The sequence below is a fragment of the Vanessa atalanta genome, chromosome 29 (genome assembly GCF_905147765.1).
Source record: "Vanessa atalanta chromosome 29, ilVanAtal1.2, whole genome shotgun sequence".
NCBI classification, from domain to species: Eukaryota; Metazoa; Arthropoda; class Insecta; order Lepidoptera; family Nymphalidae; genus Vanessa; species Vanessa atalanta.
The window spans coordinates 3,342,885-3,360,579 of record NC_061899.1 but is presented as its reverse complement, the minus strand read 5'-3'; positions in this window follow the sequence as shown (position 1 = coordinate 3,360,579).

Below are 17,695 nucleotides of genomic sequence, written 5' to 3'. Positions count from 1 at the left end.
AGATACCAGTCACTCATCAGATATTCTACCGCCAAATACGAATAGGTACTTAAAATTGTTGTGGTCAAGTTTGAAGGATATGTCAGCCAGTCTAACTGGCATAAAAGACATAACATCTTTAATCGTACTCGGAACGGTTAAAGTTTCTAACAGCAACAATGAGCGGTGACCACCTACCATCAGGTATCCTCATTCGCCAGTCCACCTACCTGTATGAAATAAATAAGAGATTTTAACATATAACCTGGTAGGTGCTACTGTAACAGACTTACATACAAATTTCTACATATTAATAATTATTATCATATAAAATTACTTTCAAATGTTTCATAAAACAAAATATATAAACGTCAAATTACATTGGTATGGTCTGATAATTAAAAAAAAAATCATTACTCTAATAATAATTTATATTTAAATAAAACAATATTATAAACTAATAATAAAACTAAATTTAAAAAAATTACACGTATATAAAATTGTTTGGCAAGGCTTTGTCTAGGCAATGCTCCTTTGGCTATACCCAGGTCATGGAAATAGATGAGGATGAGCTCTTGGATCTACAGAAACGTCGTAGAAAGGCTTTCTAAATATATATGTTGACCTCATTTATATTTGAATATCTTCAACAGAAATGTTTTTTTTTTATGGCATTGGTTGGCGGACAAGCATATGGGCCACCTGATGGTAAGTGGTCACCACCGCTCATAGACAAAGGCGCTGTAAGAAATATTAACCATTCCTTACATCACCTATGCGCCACCAACCTTGGGAACTAAGATGTTATGTCCCTTGTGCCTGTGATTACACTGGCTCACTCAAGAAAGGCTTTCTAAAAATATTGACCTAATTTAAATTTAAATATATTTATTTAACACAGAACTTTAACTTACACTTCTTGACTATCTTATTCTTGTCTATCTTATGGACTGCCAAAATTCTACCACCGTGTCGGACAGAAACACATCAGTACGGAGAAGAATTCAGCAGATTATAATTTTGATTACTATAATAAATTTTTGAAACGACCTGGAGGCGATCGTTTCATTCCCAAGGGATGCTATCTATGAATGCTATGCTATATATCAGACTTGCAAGCCCGTATTAATTTACTGTCAACCTGGTTACAGGATTGGTTAATATTTCGACAAGAAAAATAAAATTCAAAAACAACCATTCTCACACGGATTTGATTTGCACAGTGGGTATTTTTTAAGTAACCAATATATAATTGGTATAGATTCGTACATAATGTTTGTAATCAAATCAAATCAAATGAATATAATATAAAATTGTTATACAAAATCATATTTAAAATAGTCTCTCCTGGTTCCCACCCGACGCAAAGCTGCCCATAATGCAGGCTGCATTTCCACGCTGTACGGCAATGGACAACCTCTGCGCCAGGTAGGACCCGGAGCGACTGTCAAATCCCCTCTCTCTAAGGCGATAGCCAATCTCCCTGATTAAAGCAAGGGCATCCGACCCCCAACATCCTGACGTCTCGAACGCTAGTGGCACAAATAAAAATCTTTTACACAAGGGGGCATATTTCTCCCGCTTTTTCGCTGCCGCACTCTCAGCAGCCGCCCCAGCCGTCCGTGTTGTATGAGCTAGGTGAGATACTGCAAAGGTATTGACACAGGTAGCATCCCACAACAAACTCCTCCCCCTTTGCCATGGGACCAGTGTCAAACCATCTGGTCTCTTGCCATCGGAGCGACAGAGACCCGGTGGTTCCAGGACGCATGGGACATTCGCCGAAACCAAGGCTCTCCGGACAATGTCGTTGAGAGCGTGGTGTCGGGGAAATCTCCCCGAGCATCGTCCGCAACTCAATGCGTGATGCCCGTTGGCACCCACCATGGACCCGCAGATGCATCGGTGTGGTTGACAAACATCGCAGCCCAGGCGGAGAGCCACAGCCACACGCAAAGAGTCACTGTCGAGAAGAGTCCCAAAGTTAGGTGAAGGCAAAGCCTGCAACCAAGCTCCAGACTCCGCCCTCGACACCGCTCTGAGTCTGGCCAGATCCACTCCACTAGCAGCACTGACAAGTCGGCCGAGCTCAGACTTGTACCCCATATCGTCCCAAGCACGCTGCCTTTCTGGAAATTCAGGAAGAGGTGCATTCGGGAAGAGCGTCTTCCACTCCGCTACTCCCTCAGCAGCAAAAGGTATGATAGTCCTGTCTCCATCGTACGATAAAATTTTAGAGACCAGACTAACAGCCCCATGCGCCGATGCGAGAAAGGCAGGCAGACACACATCCCTCACTCGTCGCACACCTAGACCCCCAAACCGTACAGGCAAAGAGGCTTGGCTCCACTGGGTATCATTCAAAGACACATTCAAGATGTTTTCCACCGTACACTTTAAGGAGCTGTCAAAGGAAGATATATCTTGAGGGAACAACCAGACAGGAGACGTCCTTAAAAGATAGGTAATCTGTGGTACCGCAAAACACATTCTCAGCAGAACCAAGGCTACATGCGCAGAGATCTTAGTGAGACGGTTCTGAGCAAGTAAAAGAAGACGTCTCCCGACTTCAATAGCCTCGGGAACTGCTTCCGGAAAAATAGGTGAACCCAGAAGATTAAAGGTATCACGAGACAGCTCCTTTAGGCCAGGTAGAATGGAAGAGAAAAGAGAGAATTTATTAAACGGGCTGGCTCCACATTGAAAAAACTCGCACTTATCTGAGTTAATCTCCAACCCTAAGTCTTTAAAGAGGGGAATCAAAGTAAGGATATCTTGCCTCACGTCTTCTGGCTTTCCCCCAATAGTACCATCATCTAGGTACCATATATTAAGCGGAGATTTTAAAGACAAGATTGCCTTGTGGATTGCCAGGCTGAAAATAAGTGGTCCAAGCGGATCCCCCTGCTGTGCACCAACTTGGGAGAGTATAAGGGAATTCTCGTAGAAGAGCTTAGAAGGGAACTGATAAACCTGTTGAAGAAATGGATAAAGAGAAGGAATATTTCTACTGACTTCATTCAGGAGTACGTCCCTTTCCACTGAGTTGAACGCGTTCTTAAGATCTAATTTTATCACTACACAATCTGCGTTCCCTGGCTCTGTTACAAATGCACGTGTTGCGTGTATTGCTCCCTCACATCCCATTTGGGTTCCGAATCCAAACTGGTGTGGCTGAAGGTATTTGGCCATATCCTCTCTAATAGCGCGACACCCTAGCTTTGCCACTAAACGACGGAAGATGCTCCCCACTGCAATTGGTCTAATGCCCCCATCTTTTTTTGATAGCGCGCACAGACTCGCCCCGTACATATATGGACAAATTTCCGGATTTAATTATTGTATTGGTATAGTCAAATTTTCTTGTTGTATAGACTTTTAAGGCAGTATCTAAAATCCTGGGTCTAAGCCTCGAGTCAGTTGAATAAAAACTTATTGAATTTTTCCGTCAATAAATTCTCGGTAGCACCCTGAAGTTGAGAAGTCGTTACAATCCTATGCTTTTGCTGTCTGACTTTAGCTAAGCAAATTATGTCCGATTTACATCTAATCGTACTTAAATAATTTGAATACAGAGTGCACCTATGTTTGGTCACATTTGTCTTTGTCTTCTGCACAGTTGATTAGTATCAGTCAGTCAGAAGAAATCATAATATGTTGGACCACTTAATAGACATTCACGGGAAAACTTGTCTTATTTTCATTACATTGTGGTGTACATTGTAATGAAGTAATTACTTAACCCATAATCTTACATACCAACTTCGAAATTTCGTCCATTACCTAAACCCGGAATTCATATATTTTTACAGCATTCAAGACAAGATTATATAGATGATAAAAAAGCGTGAAGCTAATACTTGTTGACTTCCAGGCAGGATATATTACAGACATATATAATTGTATTTAACTAACATGACTTTCTATTTTTAAATGTCGTAAAAGAGTAACTACTGAGTTTCTTGCCGGTACTTCTAGGTAAAATCTGCATTCCGAACCGATGGTAGCTTCGCTTAATATAGTTTGTTAAATGACGATTCAAAAGTGCTTGTAAAAGCCTACTTGGATAAAGTATGTTTTGATTTGATATGACACCCAGGGCCTTACGATCTGTACCAATTAACCACCAGACTGAAGGTAAGGAACGAGGCCGTTGAGTGTATTTTTATAATTATAAGTTCTTATCGATAAAAATAATATCGAATTGTCTGTGTATCGAGACATAACACGTGATTCGATATCGTTCAATGAAACACGTTGATTTATTGATGTGACATTATTATTTATTTTTCTGGTGTGTATTTGAGAACAAAATATTCTGCCAACGTGACTCTTTATTAAGAGATAAGACGTTGGTAATTAAACAGCTACAAATTTTTTATTACATTTTTATATAGTTTAGTTCGTTTTATTTATATATGGCGGATGAGAATGAGCCATCTGATGAAGTCACCAGCATCCAATGACATTGGCGCTATAGGAAACATTAACCAATGCACGACCAACCTTGGGAGTTGCAATGTTATGTCCCTTATGGCTACAGTTACACTGGCTAACCCACCCTTTAAGCCGGAACACAACTACACTAATTATCGCTGTTCGGCGGAAGAATCGTCGATCAGTGTATGTACTTATTCAGACGGGCCTGCCTTCAATTCAAAACCCTACTACCAAGTTAAGATATGTTAGTATTACAAGAAAAAAATATCCATATATCAAGGAATGTTTATACACCAAGTGTTTCATGATAAAGATAATACTATTTAAATTAAACCTTGAGAATAATAGGGGATAACACCCGCTTTAATGCCCCTTTACACGTAAGGATTAAGGATGGATATATGATAAGGATAATACTTACCGACAAAGGCCCTATGGCAGTCTGTCTGAGCCTAACCATTGTGAGTTTTAAAAAAAACCTAGTAAATATCTAAGGTAAAAATATTTTGTTACAACGAAACGGAAGTCCCGTATTCGTATAAAGCGTGTTAAAAAGTCTATAAGTAAAGTCCCCTACTTTGCTATAATATAATAAGATATATCTTTGGATATACTATAATTATTATCGGAATAAGTTTTCGAAGATTAAAAAAATAAGATACCGGAGAATATAATCAATTCACCATTTCAGAAATTTAAAAAGGTTAATAATATTAAATTAATTCATAAATCTTATTGTTCATTAAAATAATACTTTAAAAAAAAACGCCTGGATTTAGGGTCGGGTTCCATCACAGGACTGATTGAACACTAACTGTGAATAACATCATTGTAAATCTGTTTATTTGAAAAGAGCAACGATGCGAGTTTCTTGCCGTTTCTTCTCGCTGGAGGCTGCTTTCGAAAACGGTGGTAGTGCTTAAACATTGACGATTCAAAAACGCTTTATTATGAAGTTTACTTGAATAAAATACATTTGATTTGATTTGATTAAGCGTGAACGACCATCAACATTGTATTTTTTTTAAAATAGAAAGCAAAATTTGTTTTATTAAGAAAATTAAACTTAACATTATAAGGTTACAAAAACATATGATCGTTAATTATTTAGAGTTCCTTGGGAAATTTGAAAAACCATTATTTGATCTCGACTAATTAAAAAAAAAATCCTCATATCTAAAGTCCTGATTTTTACGGGTAAAATTCATACACAGTTAAATTTTTCTCCTTTAAAAAGCAAAATTAAAAAAAGAAACATTTTTAGCACCTAAGTTTTAAGCGTCACTAGCGTAACGGTTTACGGGCCGCATAGCGATGTAAAAAAATCGCAGGTTCGATTTTGACCCCTTGGGCTATTATCGTCCCCACTAACACAATTGATAAGCTTAAAAGGAGGGGTAAATAGGTATATTAGTAATTCCTTAATTAATTTGGGGCATAACTAGTATTATTTTTTAATTTTTTTTTTCATTATCCTTACTATCGCGTAAATAATATATAGTTAACTGTCACATCAGTCCGTGTGTTTGATAACTTTGGTCTTTGTCAATATGGCGATGGTATTATAAGTAAATAAATAAAAATGACTCGATATAGCGTTAATGTACCTACCCTAACTCTTTCTCCATATAGAAATATATGAAACAAATACAATTTTTTATCGATCAATCAAGAATGAGAAATTCCGCGAAGGTCAATAACATTCAAGGAAGATAACACGTAATTACATAGAATATGGAATCCATTTCGCGCAATCAATTACGAAGAGGACAGACAGACGGAGACAAATTTCTTCTAGATGTTTCCCTTAAGCGACCCAGTAAGATATAACGAAGGAAACCGCAATAAGAAACACTCATTGCCTAATTCGACGTTTATATTGTAAGGAACCAAATGACGCGTATCATGTACACTTGTGTGTTGCCATTTAAACACAAGTCACGTGTTTATTACGCGCGAGATAACGGTAAATGAGAACGACATTTCGTGATAATACTAATGAAACAACAATATTAACTAATTTTAACTCAATATTTTATAATTTTTTACTTGTTTACAATGTAAAGACAGCTTTATCTTTTCGTTAATCTAATTCTGTTTGTCTTTAACGGTCGTTGAATTGTTTTACCTTTTTTTTTAGACATACAGACAGACATAAGCTTATGACAATTCGTCCTTTTGTATGATTATTTGCATTAGTTATTTTTACGTTTGCAATTATATTTATCAAAAGCTTAAACTTTAAACTGTAATTGTACGTAAGAATTAACGCCACCACAGCAAAAAAATAGCGGCTATTATAATACATAGGTTTCATTTATTTAATTATTTAAAAAAACCTAACCTAACCGATATTAGTGCATCCGCAATTTTGTTTTTTGTTACCTTTCGTTAATACGTATACACCGTTTGATTCTTCATTTGAATAGTTCATTAAATTATTTATTTAAAAACATAAGGAAAACATAGACTTCGTAACATACACTGATACGTACATCAATTAAAAATATACACAACATACACAAATTTTAACATGTAAACAATTTTTTTAAATATTTTATAATAAAAATTAAAATATTATTTATTCAAGTAGGCTCATAAGAGCTCTTTTGAATCGTATGTAAATGTAGTTCGGAAAGTAGATTAAACCGAGAAGAACCGGCTAGAAACTCAGTACATACTCTTTTCCACCATTTGAATTACAGATAACGTCAGTCGTCATATTTTTTTTATATATCCTGCCTAGAAATCAATAAATACTGAGCGTAAGCTTTTTAATCTTTAATATAATCTTGTATTTAGTAATATGCCTCATTAACCAATATTTTTTTGACATTTTAATGTTGGTTGTTTTAAGCTGATTTAATTACGTTATTATTTTTGGAATTTATTCGAATATGGATTGGCAAGTTTTCTTCTAACAGCAAAATATGTCGATATGATGCGAGGTATTGGTTTCCATATTTGTTGTTCTTTAACCTCTTCACTCCTGAAGGTCGTTTACGATTTCAAAGTGTCTATGAATCAGTGTTCTGCGTCGACGGTTCCGGTACATTCTCGAATATTCCTTAACCGAGATTTTTTCCTACGTCCAGTTCGCTTCCCCTTAACTTTGGCCATCAAAACAAGTTGTATCAACGTGTAGATATGCATGCCTCAACACGTGACCGAGGTACTCGATCTTTCGTTTTTTCAACGTTTGCATTTGTTTTCGGGTCATAGGTCTTGGCACCCAACTGACCTGTCTTTTTATTCAAATACTGGGGCTCTAGGTTCAAACATCAGATTGGGGCGTTAAAAAGTTGGTGCGTTTTCCGGTAGAACTTTTCCATAGAAACTGGGGTTTGGAAATTACGAAATGCTCAGTAGAGAAACCCTTTTCAAACAGGATCTAGCGTGTTCGTGTAACATGTTCAATAATTTTAACGTGAACGAGGGGAATCAGGTAATCTTAACTTATACGAAGTAGGGAACGGTAGCACAAATTCATAAAAGCCTCGAGTCGATTCCTGAAAAAAATATTTTGATTTTGAATGTTGATATACAATCCAGTTAGTAGCAACTCAGAGTCTAGTGAATTTGATTTCAGAAAACGTTTAAAGTAAACTTTCATATTAATAAAGATTAATACTAAGATTCAAACTTGTACTAGAGGTACTTAAATTTTACTATTAACAGCTTATCGCAGTCGAATCGAAACAAAATCGTTGTTATTTAGCTGTTTTTTCATTTTACAAACGCAAAGATCCCGTTGCGGTTTCCCAAAGTTGGATCGGAAAATAATCGGGATCGTATTGTAACCCATATGAATAAGTATCCTCCTATTTGATCCTCGGATACGATTAAGATGAGGTTATTTTTTGTGAGGAATAGTCGAAGCTGATTTGGAAAAATCAGGTATCATTACCGTTATCAATTAAAAATCAACTCTCAGCTGCTATAAAATAGTCTCATAGCGAGTGTCGATTTTGTATTTAGAAAAAGTCTGAATATATGGAAATTACAAAATTATATTTTTTTTTTTTTTAATATTGGCTTTTATTTATACCAAGAGAGCACAGATTATTTCGCCAATGTCACGTGCGACAAAATTATATTAGGTTGGCAACTAAATGATTGCCGATTTTGTGGGTAGGTAGACTTTAAACTTTCTTTTGTTTTCTTAACGCTGTCAAAACATCTAACTTACATTTTTTTCGTATTGTTTGGACTTCTACCTTTAATTTAGTAAAAAAAATATATCGATTAGAGCTTTAGTTTTGGTTTTATCCCAATTAAAAAGTGATAGAACAGGACGTGCACTTCAGACTATTGCATTACTTCCGAAAAGGCAAGACGCATCGCAGGAACAAAATAAGTTATGTGCCATATATGGAAATGAAGCCTTGTATAAAAGGTAGTGTCGAAACTGGTTTGCCAGATTTCGTTCTGGTGATTTTTCATTGAAAGATGCTCAACGATCTGGCCGTCCAGTCGAAGTCAAAGCAAACCCATATCGAGGCCATTATTGATTCAGACCGTCATAGTACAACACGTGATAATGCAGAGAAGTTCAATGTATCGCATACATGCATCAAAAAAAAAATGCTTGGTTATGTCAAGAAACACGATTTGCATTTTCCTTATTATTTGTTATCGGCAATAATTTAGTTGCCAACCATATATATTCGATTCAGAAGGTGATCAACAATATTATTTAATTTTGGAATCGGTCTATCCTAATTTCTTAGTAGATACATATGAGGCTGATTTTCATTCTATACAAACAGTTTTCCTCCTGATATTTTCCTTCAACGCTAAGTTTCATATCATCGTTGCTAGCCTTCTGAAACCTATTCTAATGACCAGGTCATCTCGACTCTTCTAAACATATACTAATTCGTTATCAATATTATATACGAACTACAAAAGTTATACAACATATATATGTCATAATCATTGGAAAATATTTTAAATTGGTGTCAGTGAAGTGTGCCGCTTATCAAAATTTGGCAATAATTAATTTTAGGCGTTAGATAAATATGTCTGTCAAGGGTATTCAGATACTCATTCCAATATTACGTTGAAAATATAGTCACGTACTTCTCTTTTGATTGGGTTTAATGCAAGTCCGCCTGGGTAGGTACCTCAAAATCATCACAATTTTTTGTATTACTGGGTTCTAGTGTTAAGGATGAGAGAGACAGCGTAGTTAGAAGGGTAGTATTGATGATATCAGGAATGATTAAAATTTTCAGATTTTTTTTAAATTGTAGTTCAATGCCCCGTTTTACGTAATAACTAATAATCGTATTTACCCCACCAATCAACCTCAAAGCTTGAGCCAGGAGTAAGGACGAAAAAAGCCCACGTCAGGATCGAACATCAATACATCGATGTTGATTTTTAGTCGCTTTTAGTAAATACATTAATAGTTTAATTGTTTTCGTCATCAGTATTCGCCCTTAACCGACTTTTTAGGTCTTCCTTAGCTTGCTTCCTATAATAATTAACCTAATTTAAAAACTAAAATGTGACTTAATCTTCATGACAGTTTAATGGTCTTTATAAAGTTAAAATATGTCTTTATAATTTAAATTAAGTTTATCGCTTGTGCTAGGAGTAGGAAGGACAATAGCACAAGGGGTAAGAATCGAACCTGCGCCTTATTACAACGCTAGGCAGCAAACATTGCGCGATTAACGCTTTTTTAAACATAATTAAAAAAAAAGAACTGAAACTTAGAAAAGTATTTATTTCAACGAATATTAAGAGTACTATAGTGCACGTTGCCTCCTCTAGTTAGTGGGAATACATACTTCTATTGAATTTCTTTACATTATTTTACATTAGCAGCCTGTAAATTTCCCACTGCTGGGCTAAGGCCTCCTCTCCCTTTGGAGCATATTCCACCACGCTGCTCCAATGCGGGTTGTTGGAATACACATGTGGCAGAATTTCGTTGAAATTAGACACATGCAGGTCTCCTCGCGATGTTTTCGTTCACCGCCGAGCACGAGATGAACTATAAACATTATATTAAATAAACAAATTAATAATTATTTTAAGACAATCAAATTATATTCATAGGAAGATTAGTTAACATAATATGTTTTTAAAAACACATTTATCACGACAGAATTATTTTATATATTTAAATAAAATAAAACTTAGTTTGTAATTTTTAATTTATTAAAAAAAAAAAAAAGCAATTTTTGAAACTGGTTTGAACTAAATCTAAACGGAAAACTATTGCCATAGTTTTATAGTATAGTAACAAAAACTATGTCTTTAGACTTACAGTGAACCTATTTAAACTGTTATGATTAATTGCATTCGTTTTCCAAATGTATCACCATGAAGTCATTTGAACGTCTTTTTTCACAAACAGACAGACGGACGAGCTAATGGTAAGTGATTACCATGGCTCATGGACTTCTTCACTATAAAAAAAATATCTTTTTTAAGGCATAGGTTGGCGATCGAGCACCACAGCCCATAGACAACGGTGCTGTCAAAAAAATTAACCATTCCATACATCGCCAATGCGCCAACCTTGTGAACTTAGATCACACTCTCTCTTTAAACCGGAACACAACAATACTGAGTACTGCTGTTTGGCGGTAGAATATCTGATAAATGGGTCGTACCTAACGAGACAGGTTTGCACGAAACCCTACTATCAAATAAACCTTACAGCATCAGTGCGTCACTAACCTTAGGAAATAAGATGTTTTGTTCCTTGTGCCTGTAAATACACAAGTCACCCTTCAAACGGGAACAACAATACTAAGATTGTTGTTTGTTGGTAGAATATATGATGATGGTACTATGATGACTAAGACTAATTATCAATAAAATGTCATAACAATATCGTTGACATCAGCTTTGGAACAAAATGGAGGAAGAAGAAGAGGTTAATATATAAAAAAAAAAAACAAATAACAATTTAAATTCCACGTTTAATGTTTGAAGGGAAATGGGGTAGGTATAATAAGACACGTCTGCACTGTTTGACAATGTTTTTAATAATGAATATTAAATAATCAAGTAAAGCTGTTCGTTGATTGAATGAGTGGTGAGCGAATGTGAATGAGTGAAAGATTGAATAATATAATGAAAGAGAAATCTATTATGTATAGAGGCTTGAATTTTTGTATATTCCAACAGTCCCCCTCAAAAATACAAGTTAATATAATATAACAATACCATAACATAATTTCTTTCATTACTCATTTTTACAAATAAAATACTAACTATTTAGTTACATAAACCATAGTTTTATTTATTAAATAAACTCATTCCTTCATTTACTTGATTAACACAAAACATGAATTATTTTTCAAAACAAATTTAAATTCTTTCTTAATTCTATAAATCTCTTGGAGGGTATCGCTTTTGTGAACATGTCAGCTAGTTGATTTCCTGTGGAAATAGGTTCTAGCTTTATTATTTGATTAGCGATTTGTTCCCTAATAAAATGATATTTTATATCTATGTGCTTAGATTTTTTGTGATTTGTGGGGTTATTGGCAATACATATACAACTATTATTGTCTTCAAATATTACAATAGGCTCTGTTATTTGTATAGAAATACTATTTAACAATGACCTTATCCAGACTGCTTTTCTCACAGCCTCAAAGAGAGCCATGTATTCAGCTTCCGTTGAAGAGACGGCGACAGTATTTTGTTTTCGTGTGGTCCACGAAATTGTACAATTATTAAAGGCCTTAAACAAATAGCCAGTTGTACTTTTTCTGTCGTTCTCGTCACCTCCCCAGTCGGAATCTGCATACCCACTTATTATCTCTTTATATTCAGATTTTTTATAAACCAATTTTAAATTAATTGTACCTTTAATGTATCGTAAGAGATGTTTTAAATATTTCCACAACTCTTCGTTATTTTTAGATTGATATCTACTTAATATATTAATACAAGCACAAATATCTGGCCTTGTGCAAAGCATTGCATACATAAGGCATCCTATAACATTTTTACAAGGTGCATCATAGTGAGTGTCTGAATTTAAAGCTACAAAATTGATTTTAGAAGGAAAAGGTGAATTCGATGGATTACAATCTTTCATAGAAAATTTATTTAGAACATTTTGCAAATATGTTGTTTGATCTAAAGAAATTGTATTAGTTGTTCTTTGAATTCTAATACCAAGAAATAGTTTTAAGTCCTTCAAATCAGTCATTTGAAATTTTTGCATTAAACTGTTTTTAAACGCTTGTAATAAATTACTATTTTTAGTAGTAATAATTAAATCATCAACGTACAGAACTATATACACGTTTTTATCTATACAATTTTTATCTAATATGTACAGACAAGGATCTAATTCAGAGTTCTTAAAACCCATTTCCTTGAGAATGAGATCGAACCGTGCATACCAACACCTGGACGACTGCTTTAGGCCATATAATGTTTTATTCAATTTACAAACCTGGTTATTACTTGCTAAAATACCTTCCGGTACTTCCATATAAATATTTTCTTTCAATATACCATTTAGAAACGCGGTTTTAACGTCCATGTGGTGTAAATGTAAATCAAACTGATTTGCCAGTGCTAATATAAATCTAAAAGTAGTTATCCGAGCCACTGGTGCGAACGTTTCGTGATAGTCTTGTAAATACTCTTGAGTGAAACCTCGAGCAACCAACCGAGCTTTATAACGTGTAGGTTCACCAAATTCATTATTTTTAATTGTAAATACCCACTTGCAACTTATAATATTAACATTTTTCGGTCTAATAACTAATGTCCACGTTTGGTTGCTTCGAAGCGACTCAATTTCATCCTGTATAGCGTTCAACCACTTATCAGAATCGTGCCTATCGAAAATATTCGTATATGATGTAGGTAAAGATTGCGTATCATTAAAAAGAGATAAAAATAAATCAGGATCGTGCATTTGCTTATAATTCTTTGGGGGTAATTCTCGAATTCTTTCGCTACGTCTTAAATTAGTGGTATTCGATGAACCGTCCAACGAATTGTCATTAAAAGAATCTTGTTGTTGATCTATTTTTAGCTTTGCCGAATCAATTTCGGGCTTACTAAATTTTGAAAGGGTTTCAATGTTGTCACTACTGCTACGTGTAGGGCGTGATTTTTCAAAGTTTAACTCGTCAAAAATAACATCGCGAGCTATAAAAACTTGATTATTTTCGATATTGAATAATCTATAACCGTTTGCATCGTAACCGATCAATATTGACTTGAAAGATTTCTCATCAAATTTAGTTTTTCTAGCTTTGTTATGAACGTATGCAGTAGATCCAAACATTTTTAAATGATTTATTTTCGGCCTTTTACCATGCCACATTTCGTATGGTGTTTTATTTATCAGAGTTTTAGTGGGTAGTATGTTAATTAAATAAGTAGCTGTTAAAACAGCTTCACCCCAAAATATTTTATTTAATTTCGCACTTGTAACCAATGTTCGAGCCATTTCGGTTAATGTACGATTCATTCTTTCTGATACACCATTTTGTTGTGGGGTGTAAGGAACCGTTAAATGATACATTATCCCTTTGTCAACACAAAATTCTTTGAATTCGTTTGAAAGATACTCTCGGCCATTATCGCAATATAAATTAACAACTTTAGAATTAAATAAATTTTCACATTTTGTTACGTAGTCTTTCATACATTTATATGCTTCAGATTTAGAATGCATCAAATACGTTACTGTATAATGAGTAAAATCGTCAATAAAAGTAATAAAATAATTTTTATCATCAAATGTAGGTGGTGTAATAGGACCACAAATATCGGAATGAACTATAAAAAGTGGCCTATTTCTGACTGATTTATCTTTTGATTTTGCAAAGGGCAACCGCGACTGTTTACCAAGTATGCAAGACTCACATAATGTATCATTAGGCATAATATCATTAATTAGGTAACTATCATCAATTAAGTTTTTTAGAATGTTAAATTTATTTTTGTTTAAGTGACCTAGACGCTTATGCCATAGTTCGTAAGATGTAGAAGTTTGAGACAAATTTAAATTATGTTGAGATCGCGTATGCACTTGAAAAACTAATTTAAATAAATTATTACTGATAACACTCGATACTAAACACTTGATACTATTGTTAATATAAACACTGTTATTTTTAAATATAACAACCATACCTCCTTGTTGAATACGATATACAGATATTAAATTACATGGCACGTCCGGCGCATATAATACATTATTAATCGCCCCTTGAAAACCTAAATTAGTAGTGACATTTATTGTACCTTTACCAAACGCTTGAATGCTTTCATTGTTCTTAGCTATACCAATTTTAATCGGTATTGTGAACTCTGAGTAGGAAGAAAATAATTCCTTACTATTTACAACGTGGTCAGTTGCACCCGAATCTAAAATGAAAACAATATTATTAATATGATATTTATAAGAATTTGACAACTTACACGTTGAAAACATAAATGCGAAACTGTCCTCGTTATCGTTTCTGATTTGCAAAGCGCTCGCAGCTGCTGTTTTACTGCCGCTACTACCTCCATTTTGTTGTAACTTTTTGAAAAATCGACAATCCTTCTTCATATGATTTCGTCGTCCACAATAATCACAATATAATTTTGAAATTTTATATGATGAATTTCCGGTGTATGACTTCTTTTTATAATAATTATATGATTTCCTTTTATCGAATCCAATTTTGTTCTGCGATTTGAATTTATTCGTTGATGTATGTAAAACTTTGAGTTCTGTCGTCGTGGTATTCTTTAGTTTGACTTCGTGATCTAGAAGACGAGTTTTTACAAAAGATAGATGCAATTGTTCCTCTCCAAGTGTTTCCAGTGCCGTTATAACACCATCGTATGATGTGGGTAGAGTTAAAAGTAAATGTGATATTTTATCCATCTCATCCAATTTTGCACCAGCCGATATTAATTCAGTAATGATATTATCGAAATTGTTAAAATGTTCGAATAGTGTCACATCTGGCTGTAGTTTCATATTAAGTAACTGTTTACGTAAAGCTAATTGAGTCGCTAAGCTCCTCCGCTCATATACTTTGTCTAGTTCGGCCATTATGGATTTTGCAGTAGAAGAACCTCTTGCAAAGCTTAAAAATGTGTCACCCAAGTAATCTACAATCGTACCTTTTGCTAGCATATTCTTCTTAATCCACTCATTATCTGGTATTGGTGGTGGTTCTTCGTCAATAACAGGCAATAACTGCATTTCTTCTAGTAGTGACCTTATACGAAACTTCCAAGTACTATAGCGATCACCGTTAAATTGTTGTATATTTCTTTTACTTCGCGAATCCATTTTGAGTAACACTTTTACTATTAATTTTAATTATTTAAACAACTTTAAACATGACCTGGGCCCATAACCTGAAGGGAAATGGGGTAGGTATAATAAGACACGTCTGCACTGTTTGACAATGTTTTTAATAATGAATATTAAATAATCAAGTAAAGCTGTTCGTTGATTGAATGAGTGGTGAGCGAATGTGAATGAGTGAAAGATTGAATAATATAATGAAAGAGAAATCTATTATGTATAGAGGCTTGAATTTTTGTATATTCCAACAATGTTACGCGTATAATCTCAAAACTTATACAATATAAAACCTTGTACATGTAATACGTTTAATAAATTAAAATATTTAATAAGACCATTTAATATTTTTTTTTACACATTAATTTTAATAATAAATTACTGTAAACATGGTATAACACACTGACATATATTTAAAGTTAACTGTAATTATCTCAAAAATAATAAATCTTTAAGTATTAAGTTTTCGTCATTTTAATACTATTTACGTCTTCTTCTTCTGCCTTCCGACTAAGCACTCCACTTTGCACGGTCTTTAGTATCATCCTCCAAGTACATTGGCTCTCATGTCCTGAGACTTCCAGCCATCGCTTCCTTGGACGAGCGGGAGGCCTAGTTCAGGTACAAACATAACAAGGGACTTCCTGCCGACATAGTCTTTAGGAAGACGCGCAACATGGCCGCTAAAACCTCAGACGACTCTCTTGGAGCTTATCTGGTACTTCAAGACCACCTCGAATGACCTTTTAATACTATTTATTTGTTTTTCTATGGCGTATATAATAAGTATCTGTTCCGTATCCAAGAATGTCACTTTGCTAGTACCATCAATACAAAATAAAATGAGAAAATCTTTTTGTAAACTATATATTCGTCTTAATATACGTTGGTAACTATTATAATCTTTGGCGTTAAAATAATTTAGATGTTACTACTACAATAAATAGTTGATTAAACTAATACTTAAAACTAAATTAAATACATAATTGTAAATTCGGTAACTCAAACGGCTGATGAGTATAGCATGGCAACATTTTTTGTTTATTCCCAAAGTTAACAATGATATCAAAAATAGAACACTGTTATAAATTTGAAAATCGAATGATACTGGGAAGAACCAAATTACAGTTCCTATAATACGTTCAAATATGAAATATAATTTGTATGTCGAAATCATTGATAAATGTGTCCATCTTAAATTAGTAAACAATCCGCACGCTATCAAACTAGGATGTAATTTAAAGTAAACCAAAAACATTGCAAAGTAAAAGGAGACTATTATGTTATCATGTCTATGTATGTATGTATGTGTAGACATTTGTATGTATGACTTTTCACTACAACAATCACTAAAATAGTCATCTTACTAAATCAATGACTATAATCTAAAATAGTTTTCACACTATCCGATTCGATATCGATGTCGGGCGCCGATCCGATTTCCGGAGAAGTAAAATGTATGAAATAGGTATCCGTCTTTCATATAAAATGTATGAAATAGGTATCCGTCTTTCATATTGTCCGATCCGATATCGGAGCCGCCACGGTGTTGGCGGCACCGTCGGATACCCATAAACTGTCGGACGATATTGTTTGTAAGTATACGTGCGTTTAAATTGTCTCTGTGTGCGCAATCCTAGGCGCGGCGGTCATTTTGCGGTTTTGTTTTGTTTACTTGGTTGTCAAATGTCATCATGGCGTCGTTATCATTGTAAAACGACATAATTACATTAATAAAACTGGTAGAATCAAAAACATGTTTGTGGACTAAAAATCCCTCTGAATATCTAGCTTCCACAATGAGATGTATTTAATACTTTCTTGGTACAGATCTTTTTTGCGTCTCAAATATAATAGACACAGTAAATAAAGTTGTCTTTTATAGTATGCCATGATGACCTGCCTGCACGAAACTTTGAAGCAAATGGCTGAATCGGAACGACTTTGTCGGAAACACGTTAAAATATCACG